Consider the following 12,115-nt stretch of genomic DNA (forward strand, 5'->3'; position numbering starts at 1 on the left):
AAAGAGCAGGTAAGATGAGCTGGAAAATGTTGGGTGGTTTTTTGGTTTGCTTTGGTTTGGTTTTTTCATCTGCCTCTCCAAAAGTTCAGACATTTTCATTCTCTGAGCAATTTGTTCCCTGTTGGTGCTGTATCCTTGAGTGTTTAGCAAATCCAGTGGACTCGTAGTGCTTGTCTGTCTTTATCAGCAGCATTCCTAAAAGCACCATGGCAACATAGCTGTGTTATTGCTTTCATGGTCAGCAAGCAGAAGTCTTCAAAGGCAATATGAAAAGCATCCTAGATTGCACCTGGCATTGAGGTGTGCAAGCAGGCTTCCCTTTCCATCAGTCTTTGACTGGATCAGTTAGTCCTACACTAGGAGTTAAAGAAGGCTGTGCCCTACAGCAGGAGGAGACCTGGCACGCTGGTTGTCTCTCAGGAAGCGTAGGAGGTTGGTGCTGGTGCTTCCAGACAAAGCCTGTAAGGCTTTTCATGAAAGCACCTAAATCTACACAGTCCTCAGGAGAGCTGCTCTTAGGGAACATCCATTAGGAATCACTAAACCAGTCAGCTAAACCCATGATTCTCTGGGGGGTTTGTGTTTTGTTTCTTTCCTAGGCTTGTGCTGTTACTTTAGGTGTTCCAAGGACTGATGCTTCTGGACACATCCAATATGGGTGGTTTGCTTCTCCCTCACAGCAGTTTGGATTAAGGAACTGTGGAACCACCTGAGATTTTGTGGAGGAGCTGTGTGGAGAATGGGCACATGGTGAGCCAGCAGTCCTGGGCAGAGGACCACGTTTCTAGAGCATCTTCTGTCTCTAAAATGCAGGCAATATAACAAATATACCTAGCTGCTGGGGAGGGCTACAATTTCATTTGTTTCAGCATTTGAGGCCAAAAAACCTCTCCAAACCTCTGGCTTTTATCTAGTACAATTTTGAACACAAGAATCAAAACCTTCATGTCACAGGACCACAGGATGTTAGGGGTTGGAAGGGACCCAAGGCCCTGACAGCCTGGATGAAGGTAGTGGCTGTGATGCTTAATCAGAGCCCAGAACATGAGCTGGCTTACATCTTTTGACTATATTTATGTTGAGTTCTGGCAAGAGCTTTGGAGTTCCCAGAAATAAGAGAGACTGTTTGCTAGTGGGTAAAGCTTTCTAAGTTAGCAAATAAAAGTAAAAAGGGTGAATTAGCAAATAAAAGTAAAGGGTAGACATAGGGCTCATTTTATTAGGCTCATCTGGAAGTGTGAAAATGAGAAGACTATTTCAGGGTATCTGAATAACCCAGGGTAGGGGGTTAAAAAAAATTGAGGCTTTATCTGGTAAAAGAGAGCTTCAAAACTTTGATGTCTGCAAATCCTTGTTTACTGAATGCAAAGAGAAGCTGCTGGTATCTGGGGGGTGCTCAGTTATTAGTTATTCAAAGAGTGGATTAGTGGGATTTCATTTCATCTGGTTCTCAGTGAGGTTATAGATATCACAACCATGGTTTATAGCTCTGCAGGTCCTTAGGACACGGCGAATATCCAGGCTAACACACCACTGCCTCTGCATTTCATCAGGGCACATGCACTAAACACATGCAGGTAGTAAAGCAACATAAAAAAAGAGGAATCCTTTTGGCACATTTTAGGCAGTATTTTATTTCCACCCCCCTGTAAATCTTTCCTTGCAGATGGAAGTGCAAATTTTCAGCTGTAAATCCACAAGCTGCATTGACTCACATCCAGTGCAAAGCTGTTCTGTAAGAGTTGATTTCTTTTCACCTGTTTGGTGCTTCTCTGGGAACAGATTTATGAATGGGTGGTGGCAACTGTTTTGCAGGAGTCTACATGAACCTCAGAAGAAGGTTCTGAGATAGAAGTGATTTATTCTAGCACATGTATTTGTGGCTGTCAAACTCAACTTTATGTTAAGTGTCTCAGTTGTGTGATGTGTGAATAAAAGAATCTCTCTTGCTCCAAAGAACAAGGAATAATACTTAGAATCATAGAATCAGTCAGGGTTGGAAGGGACCACAAGGATCATTGCCATTGGAATGGGCTACCCAGGGAGGTGGTGGAGTTGCCATCCCTGGAGGTGTTGAAGCAAAGCTTGGCTGGGGCACTTAGTGCCATGGTCTGGTTGATTGGCCAAGGCTGGGTGATAGGTTGGACTGGTTGAGCTTGGAGGTCTCTTCCAACCTACTTGATCCTATGATCATCTACTCCCAACCCCCCTGCCATGCCCAGGGACACTCTACCCTAGAGCAGGCTGCCCACAGCCCCGTCCAGCCTGGCCTTGAACACCTCCAGGGATGGGGCCTCAACCACCTCCCTGGGCAACTCATTCCAGCCTCTCACCACTCTTATGATGAACAACTTCCTCCTCACCTCCACTCTCAATCTCCCCACCTCCATCTTTGCTCCATTCCCCCTAGTCCTGTCATTACCTGAAATGTGAGAAGTCATTCCTGACTTCATTCCTTAAGTCAGTTAATGGTTAGCAGCAATCAGTTAGATGTCCAATCTGAATCTCCCCACCTCCAGCTTTGCTCCACTTTAAAAGGAGACTGGTCAGTGGCACATTGGAGCTGACAATAAATGTAATTCAATGTGCATATTTTTCTTCTGAACAAAACAGCATTCCAGCTCTCCCTGTGACAAGAGGAATGTATTGTCAATTAATTAGGCTCCCATCATATGTCCTCGGATGCCCTTCTATCATATGCCTCCCATATGTCCTTCTATCATATGCCTCCCATATGCCCTCTATGTAATTAAGCTTCTATCATATGGCTTCTATCATATGCCATTTAAGTAGATTTCCAGGAGAATATGGCAGTGTTACAATTGTGGACCTCTTGCAATGAGTAAAGGAACAACTCCTGAGCTGCAGATTAAAAGAGGAGGAAGCAAAAGGAAAAGTGGAAGCAAAAGGAAAAGTGGCTTGCCCCGAACAGCTCCTTTAATTGCCAGTTTTGTTTCTCTCAGCTTAGGCAACAAATGGACCAAAGTGTCCTATTTTCCTTGTTTTCCATTACTGTTTCATTCCTGGGTTTTATTCAGTTAAGCCTGTGAATAGTCAGAGAGATAACAACTGTTTCTCAGAGAACATTTCCCCTGGAATGTCAAATGAGAAAGAAACAATCCACCCCCCCCCCATCCCCCCCAAGAAAATTATTTCTCCTCCAATAATGAAATGTAAACCCTGCTCTTATTTCTGTCCCTTTAAAGCCTAGAAGATGAAGTGAAGCACTAGAAATACCATGGCCAGAGAATGGCTGAAAATGAGCTGCTTCACTTCACTTCAGCACCCATCCCTCTTCGCCCTCGTGGACAGTGGGTGCAGATGGCACTGTGCTTTTCTTGGCGTGGTGAGTGCTCAGTAGGCAGCATCCAAACGTCCAAGAATATGTAGCTGATGGATTTCAGATTTACTGTGTGACTTATTAAGGAGAAGGACCAAAAATAGGCACTGATGCTTATACATGTAATGAAGAAAACTGCAGGCATTCAAGGAATGAGGAGGTCTGGAATGGTTTTCAATGAAGCTGATGAGGGGCCTGGAGCACAGCCCTGTGAGGAGAGGCTGAGGGAGCTGGGGGTGTGCAGCCTGCAGGAGAGGAGGCTCAGGGCAGAGCTCATTGCTGTCTGCAGCTGCCTGCAGGGAGGCTGTAGCCAGGTGGGGTTGGGCTCTGCTGCCAGGCACCCAGGGACAGAAGAAGGGGACACAGCCTCAAGCTGTACCAGGGCAGGTCTAGGCTGGATGTTAGGAGGAAGTTGTTGGCAGAGACAGTGACTGGCATTGGAATGGGCTGCCCAGGGAGGTGGTGGAGTTGTTATCCCTGGAGGTGTTGAAGCCAAGCCTGGCTGGGGCACTTAGTGCCATGGTCTGGTTGGTTGGGCAGGGCTGGGTGCTAGCTTGGGCTGGCTAAGCTTGGAGCTCTCTTCCAACCTGGTTGATTCTATGATTCTGTGAAGAGACAGCTAATGTGCTCCTCTGCCTTGTGTACAATTTCTGAGACTCTTTTCTAATCCCAGCCAGATTTGATAGAGGAGCAGTGACTTCCAAGACTATTCTGCTCCAGCAAGCTTTACAGAAATGAGAGGAATCACAGCTCCATATCCAGCAGTCAGGAAGAAGGTTGGAAGGACAAAGAGAAGGTAAAAGACCAATATGTGCTGAGGTGTGCAAGCTATGAACTGGGGAGCAGCTGGCATCTGAAAGGGTCCTACAGGAGGGTTGGGGAGAGACTACTGAGAAGGTCTTGTAGTGCTAGGATGAGGAGTATGGGTTTGAAGTGGGAGAGAGGAGATTTAAAGTGGATGTTAGGAAGTTCTTTACAGTGAGGGTGGTGAGACACTGGCACAGGTTGCCCAGGGAGGTTGTGAAGCACAGAAGCACGGAATGTGGTCTTTGATCACATTCTGTGCTTCACAACCTCCCTGGAGGTGTTCGAGGCCAGGTTGGATGAGTCCTTGAGTGACCTGTTCTAGTAGCAGGTGTCCCTGCCTGTGGCAGGGGATTAGAACTGGATGAGCTTTGAGTTCCCTTCCAACCTAAACCTCCGATTCCCTGGTGGTGTATGCCAACGTACCTGGATTAACTGCACTGAGTGAAGTCATGAGAACAGCTCAAACAGATTCCCACTGGCTGGTAACCAGTGTGTCCCTGAAGACTTTGTAGCCTGGTTACTAAAGCATGCCAAAACCCATACCATCATGACTTCACTGCTATTTTTATGTGCTTTGCCTAGATTAAGCTAGAATGTACTGAACAATGCTCCTGTGTTTTGCTGTGCAAGCGAACCGTGTGCCACTGTTTATGATATAGATGTATTCCCTCAAGATAAGTGACAGGTCTCCTTTTGTCTTCATCTTACATGTTTTCAAGTCAATTCTCCTTTAAAACACTGAAAACAGGAGCAGTCCATCTGCAAGCTCTAGGTCATTAGGGAAATTATATGGCAAACTTTATGCTGTGGTCCTGCACCATGATTAGTTTGTTGGTGCCACAGTTGTAAATTGCACACTAAGGGAAACCTTTAAGCCACTTGTAGTATGCCACTGAAATTATCTGTCAAGAATAATTACTGAAGTGTTGCATTTATTTTTTTTCCCTAGTTTGCTGGGCAGCAAGAAAATACCAATGCAAATACTCTTCTGCTTCTGTGTTTTCACATGGTTGTGATACTTGTGAAAGGAGGTCATAGAATCACAGACTCAAGCAGGTTGGAAGAGAGCTCCAAGCTCATCCAGTCCAACCTGGCACCCAGCCCTGGCCAGTCAACCAGACCATGGCACTAAGTGCCCCAGCCAGGCTTGGCTTCAACACCTCCAGCCACAGCCACTCCACCACCTCCCTGGGCAGCCCATTCCAATGCCAATCACTCTCTCTGACAACAACTTCCTCCTAACATCCAGCCTAGACCTCCCCTGGCACAACTTGAGGCTGTGTCCCCTTCTTCTGTTGCTGCTTGCTTAGCAGAAGAGCCCAACCCCACCTGGCTACAGCCTCCCTTCAGGTAGTTGTAGCCAGCAATGAGCTCTGCCCTGAGCCTCCTCTGCTGCAGGCTGCACCCCCCCAGCTCCCTCAGCCTCTCCTCACAGGGCTGTGCTCCAGGCCCCTCCCCAGCCTTGCTGCCCTTCTCTCAACACCTTCCAGCACCTCAACATCTCTCTTGAATGGAGGAGCCCAAAACTGGGCACAGCACTCAAGGTGTGGCCTGAGCAGTGCTGAGCACAGGGGCACAAGAACCTCCCTTGTCCTGCTGCCCACACTGCTCCTGAGCCAGCCCAGGATGCCATTGGCTCTGCTGCCCACCTGGGCACTGCTGCCTCGTCAGCCCTGAAGAAGGAATTCTGCCTATCCACAATATTATACCTGGTGGCTTCTGACCCCATAAAGGGCTTCTGACCATTCAATTGTGATGTTTTACAGTTCTACAAAGGAGGCTGTATTCAGATGGCATTGATCTCTTCTCCCAGGCAAGCAGTGCCAGAACAAGAGGACACAGCCTCAAGCTGTGCCAGGGCAGGTTTAGGCTGAATGTTAGGAAGAAATTCTTCACAGAGAGAGTGATTGGCATTGGAATGGGCTGCCCAGGGAGGTAGTGGACTTCCCATCTCTGGAGGTGTTTAAAAGGAGGCTGGATGAGGCACTTAGTGCCATGGTTTAGTTAATTAGAAGAGTTAGGTGCTAGGTTGGACTGGATGATCTTGGAGGTCTCTTCCAACCTGGTTAATCCTGTGATTCTGTGACAGTGAGAAAGCTGAGGCAAGGATGGTTTCCTGGGACCTGTTCATATGGAAAGAAGGCTGAAACTCAGAAACTTTCACTGTTAGAGGCATTTGTCTGTTTGTTGTGTTTAAAGGAAAACAATGTGTTTAATCTTTTCCCCACACCCAGCTGAATCAACACTTGCCACACTTCTGCTGCTAAATTAAAGGCATTAAGTACAGTCAAATGTGTCCATAGAAGTTTTGTAAGAACTGGGATGAAATAGAGTGGAATGCCAGAATGAGTCATTGTTTAATGAATAAGGCCCCAAGTGTTCTACTGGTGCCCTTTATAAATCTCTATTAAATGTATAGAATTCAGGTCATAACTGGAATTCCAAGCACAGCAACCTTGTGAGCTAAATTCTGATGGTGACAGGGATGCTGCACAAATGAGCCTGGATTCTACCAGGCTTCTGCTCAACAAACTGCTCAGACAGTTAGAAATCAGACAATTTCATTATGCAGATTCAAAGGTCAGACCTCAGCAGTGCTGCTGCTGCTCTCCTTGTGAAGTTGTAAATGACTGAAGAAATTCTTTCTGTGCATATTAGAGCCCAGAGGTATAAAATAGAAGGGAAAGAGATCTCCTTTCAATTACAATGCAAGGTGCAATTGGGGGTGGGGGAAAAGACTTAGCTGGTACAGAGCAGCTTAATATTTGGAGCTCTTCTACTAGAAATGAATAGACTCAGGCCAGAGCAGAGATGTCTTATTGATTAACTTATTTCTTCTCCTTCTTGCTTTGCTCTGTCCATAGCTTGGTGGCTTAGAGTTCAGTCAGAGGCAAACTCATATATGTGTGGTCTTGGGCTACCAGGATTTAACATTGCCATAAATACTTCCAGTCTAAAGTGGAACAGAAAGAAAATCTGATGTATGGAAATTTCCCCTAGCAGAGAAAGAGCCAAAATAGTTTATCTGGGGGAAGAAAAAAAAACAACCAAAAACCCACCAGAATAAACAAACAAGATCCCCAAACCACCCCAAAACCCAACAAACCAAATCAACCCAACTAAAAAGCTAACAAAACCAAACAAGACCCCCAAATCAAACTAACCAAACTAAAAAGCCACCAAAACCAAACAAACAAGATCCCCCAAACCAAAACCCAGTAAAGCAAACTAAAAAAGACACCAAAACCAAACAAGACCCCAAAGCAAACCAAAACCCAACAAACCAAACCACCAAAAACAAACAGGACCCCCCAAACCAGAACAAAACTCAGTGAACCAAACCAACCAAACTAAAAAGCCACCAAAGCCAAGCAAACAGGACCCCCAAACCAACCAAACTAAAAAGCCACAAAAGCCAAGCAAACAGGACCCCCAAACCAAAGCAAAACCCAGCAAACCAAACTAAAAAGCCACCAAAACCAACCAACCAAGACCCCCAAACCAAAGCAAAACCCAACAAGTCAAACTAAAAAGCCATCAAAACCAACCAAGACCCCCAAACCAAAGCAAAACCCAGCAAACCAAACTAAAAAGCCACGAAAACCAACCAACCAAGACCCCCAAACCAAAGCAAAACCCAGCAAACCAAACTAAAAAGCCACCAAAACCAACCAACCAAGACCCCCAAACCAAAGCAAAACCCAGCAAACCAAACTAAAAAGCCACCAAAACCAACCAACCAAGACCCCCAAACCAAAGCAAAACCCAACAAACCAACCAAACTACAAAGCCACCAAAACCAACCAACCAAGACCTCCAAACCAAAGCAAAACCCAACAAACCAAACCAACCCAACTACAAAGCCACCAAAACCAACCAACCAAGACCTCCAAACCAAAGCAAAACCCAACAAACCAAACCAACCAAACTACAAAGCCACCAAAACCAACCAACCAAGACCCCCAAACCAAAGCAAAACCCAACAAACCAACCAAACTACAAAGCCACCAAAGCCAACCAAACAAGACCTCCAAACCAAAACAAAACCCAACAAACCAAACTAAAAAGCCATCAAAACCAACCAACCAAGACCCCCAAACCACAGCAAAACCCAACAAACCAAACCAATCAAACAAAATAGCCACAAAGAACCCCCCCTAACTCCCCCTCCTTTTATTTTTCTCTCTTCAAAGAAGACAAAAACCTTTAGTTGTCCTGACTCCAGTGATGCTGCAGGCAGTCCCAGTTGCATAGGTTTAGATTTCTCTATTCAAAATAGGAAATGTATTTTCCCTGAGCAAATAACTTTTTTTTTTTACATGCAGCAGGGTGAAATTAGCCTCTTTGTGCAATGTCATGGCCCTGTTTCTTGGTTAAATAAGTTCATGAATCAGGTTTCTGGGGCACATATGGAAAGACATTCAAATTCTGCATTCTATTTTATATGCAGTGGCTCTTCCTTACCACTACCTCTCCCTGCTTCCTTCTCAAATTCATAGGCTGCAGCTTCCTCTCCTTAGGTGATCCAAGCTTGTCTGAGGTGTGCTGCAAATGAAATACCACATAGGGTATATAGAATCATAGAATCAAGCAGGTTGGAAGAGACCTCCAAGATCATCCAGTCCAACCAGTCAACTAGGCCATGGTAAAAGTATTCCAAGCAATTATTTACTTAAAAGCAGGAGGGAGCTGCTGAGGATGAAGTCACTTACCTGTATGGGGACAGGCTGAGAGAGTTGAGGCTGTTCAGCCTTGAGAAGAGAAGGGTCCACAGAGACCTTAGAGCAGCCTTCCAGTGCCTGAATGGGGCTACAAGAGAGCTGGGAAGGGACTTTTTATAAGGACCTGTAGTGGTAAGGTGTGGAAGAGTGGATTGAAGCTTGAGGAGGGCAGATTTAGACTGGAGTGTAGGAAGAAATTCTTTACAGTGAGGGTGGGGAGACACATTTGAAGATGTTTTAAAGCAGGCTTCCTCCACCAGTATTTAATTAAACAAATGACCCTAATTGCTTTTAGAAGTTAATGGGAAGTCTGGATTGGATACTTAAGTTTCTAGTAACCATAAGTAGAAATATGATGATTGATCATCATAACTTTAGAACTGGTTTAGCATGTTTCAGGGTTTGGGATGAAATTACTGCAGTTCAGGGCAGGGGTGAGGGGAAAAAACAACAGTGGGAAGAGAAGCTCTTGGTTGTGGTTGCAGCAGCTCAGGCAGATGCTAGATTTGGGGTCACTGCAGTCAGTCCCCTGAGGAGTGTAGGCAGAGCCTTTGTATTCCTTAGCTTAAGTGAGATTTAAGGAATTGTTGTAAGCAGCAGGTCAAACCCATTCCCAGCTTAAGGCCACTGATGTGGGTTTCTTTGAAAGTTTGCTTTTCTTCAGTCTGAAGTGGCCTCTCCAGGAACAGGACTTGAGGCAGCAGGGAGTGGTTTGCAGTAGTGGTGGCTGCAGTCTGTCAGATGCCACAGCTTCCCCTTGGCTTTCCAGTTCCTTTCAAAAGTGAGGCTGTTAGATTTGGAAGGCAGCATGTAAGAAAAAAAAGGAAGAGCAGGGGAGGGAAAAAAAAGGAAGGAAATTGGAAGGGAAGAAAGCAAGGCATGATTGCTCCCTGCTACAGATCTTGTGGTTTGAGTTGGGTTTGGAAATTGCCCTTCCAATAGCTTTTGAAATGTGAAAGGAGAACATGTAAGAGCCCTAAGACATTTCAGTCAAGTGTTCCCCTTCATTTACTGAGAGAGGAGGTAAACACTGCAGGTCTTAATGGGAAAAGCAAAGCAGTGTCCATCACTTGCTGTGTTAGTAACAGTGCAGTCAGGCTGCTGAGCCACAGCTCTCCTAGGATAGGAGCCCCTGGTCAGCAGTCTAGAACCAAGCTGCTGTCATACATTCCAAGGACCCTGTGCTGGTTGCTGCATTTCATGAAGTGACTACTCAGAGCTCTGCATCAGAGGTAAGGAACTGCAGTCTCTTCCTTCTTCCCTAAAAGAGGAGAGGAGATCCATTGGAATGGTGCTATCTAGCAGAACTGCTGTCTAGTGGAATTGTGAGTGCAAGGGGCCCTGTGTTGCTCTGTTTTTTTTGTGTTCCAATAGAGGGGCAATTTTTAATTGCAAAGTAGACATCCACCACCTGATTACATGATGCATGCAGCCTCTCTGGAGGTAAGGACCCCAGCTCACTGCTGTGTGTTTTAGGAGAGGTGAGGAATCTCATAAGACATTCTGCTTTGGTTTGCATACAACTCTGTCACATGCCTGTGAAGTGGCAAAATTGCAAACCAGCAGTGGCTAATCAGTTGAAGGGCCAGAAAAGGTTACCTGGAGCAAAGAGAAGTGTGGGATAACTTTTCAGACTAATAGGATGCAAGGTGAAAGCGTAACAGACAGTCTGCGTGCAGTGAATCAGTCCCACCCCAAAACTGAGTCAAGAGGTCAGGAGGGATGCCTAGAAATGGTCCAGTGAAGAATGAGTGCAAGGATGTGGGGTGCTCCGTGGCTCAGTTCTGCCAGCTCTCAGTACTGAGGCACTCTCAGTCAGGCTGAAGTGAAGGGCTAAATATTTAATCCATGAATTAGTGCTAGGAATTAAGAAAGACTACTTGACATCTGAAATCACAGAGAAGCTCTTTTTTTTTCCTTCTTCTTCCCTGTGTAATAAAAAAGCCTCTTCAAATTATTTAAAGCATGCTGCTCTTGCATTTTCAGTCTGGGGGAAGCTGTGCAAGTGAGCTGGGCCAGTCTGCCTCTTGCTTAGCAATAATTCAGTGCACGCAGATGACAGCAGGGTTGGTTTTTTTCCCTCTCTTTGTCCTGCCACAGCTTTAAAAGGAGTTAGTGCAAAGAAAATGCTTCCAGATGCTGTTTGCACAAATCTGACCTTAGCTTACAGAATCATTTTGCTTGGCCTGTGAGGTAGCTTGCAGGCAAGCTCTAGGCAGCAGGACTCGAGCGTATCCTGAGCAGCGTTGCTCAAGCAGAGCCTTGAGACCCACAGCGGTGCTGAATTCTGATCTAACTCTTCACATTTCTGTTTGCCTCTTGTATGACACAGGCCTGAGACTGCAACAGTAATTTGCTGGAGTAACAAGGAGGACAAAATTAATCTCTCTTTTTTTTTTGGCCTGGGTGTCTGAGGGAGGTTTAAAAACTCCAAACTGGGCAGAACCCACTGGGGAAGTTCAGCGTCCCTGAAGCGCCTCCCTCGCCCGCTGCGAAGCTCTTGGTCTGCCTGGTGCCACACTGCATTACATCTCAACACAGCTTTGCATCAGAAATTAATGTCGAGCTGTCCTCAGATACCCTACTGTGGAGAGGCCCTTTTAGAGGCTTTAATAGGGCATTAGAGCAATTTGTCTGTGATTTCGTTTTAAGTGGGCAAGGAGAGTGGTGACAAACGAAGCTGGGAGGCCCTAAAATTCTTTGAATAGTCCATGTTTTCCTGGAACTGTTGGGAAGAAGCTGCCAGAAAAGGTCTTGGCAGGTTTTCTAGGTGGCTGTCCAAGTCTGAAGCAAATGTGGATAGTTAACAGGCTAATGCAGTGTACGAAGCACTCCCAGAACACACAGGGAACATACGCTTTTATTTAAGGAACCCCACTGCATGGAGCAGCAAATGTGAGGCTCATACATCTTCTGCAGGAAAACAGCTAGGGAAAAAACAGTCATCTTGTAACAGTGAAGTGAGGCATCTTTTGCCCTTACTTTTCAGGGACTTGAATTGTCAGTTGGAGAAGAGAAGATGTAGGAAATTAAATCACTAGATAGGTAGTGGCTTTCCCATGAGGTGTCCCCCCCCTGTATTCATAGTCCAGAGCCTGGACTGCAGGAGAAGTGTGGCCAGCAGGTGGAGGGAGGTGATTCTCCCCCTCTACTCCACTCTGCTGAGACCCCACCTGGAGTACTGCATCCAGTTCTGGAGCCCCTGGGACAAGAGGGATGTGGAGATGCTGGAGTGTGTCCAGAGAAG

General features: G+C 45.9%; 1 long non-coding RNA gene across 5 annotated transcripts in view; it reads left to right on the forward strand.

The window, feature by feature from the left end:
- LOC135191181 (uncharacterized) overlaps window positions 1-12,115 on the forward strand; it is a 33,683-nt gene that overhangs the window by 16,156 nt on the left and 5,412 nt on the right. For 2 of the 5 annotated variants that reach the window (XR_010308749.1, XR_010308747.1), the window contains exons 3-5: window positions 600-750; window positions 3,207-3,346; window positions 4,014-4,136. This is a non-coding gene — a long non-coding RNA (uncharacterized LOC135191181). Of the gene's footprint in view, window positions 1-599; window positions 751-3,206; window positions 3,347-4,013; window positions 4,137-5,096; window positions 5,204-12,115 lie in introns of those variants that run through there. The other 3 variants (XR_010308752.1, XR_010308748.1, XR_010308750.1) reach the window with 3 other exon arrangements.

Source organism: Pogoniulus pusillus, chromosome 38, assembly GCF_015220805.1.
Source record: "Pogoniulus pusillus isolate bPogPus1 chromosome 38, bPogPus1.pri, whole genome shotgun sequence".
In the NCBI taxonomy this organism is placed as follows: domain Eukaryota; kingdom Metazoa; phylum Chordata; class Aves; order Piciformes; family Lybiidae; genus Pogoniulus; species Pogoniulus pusillus.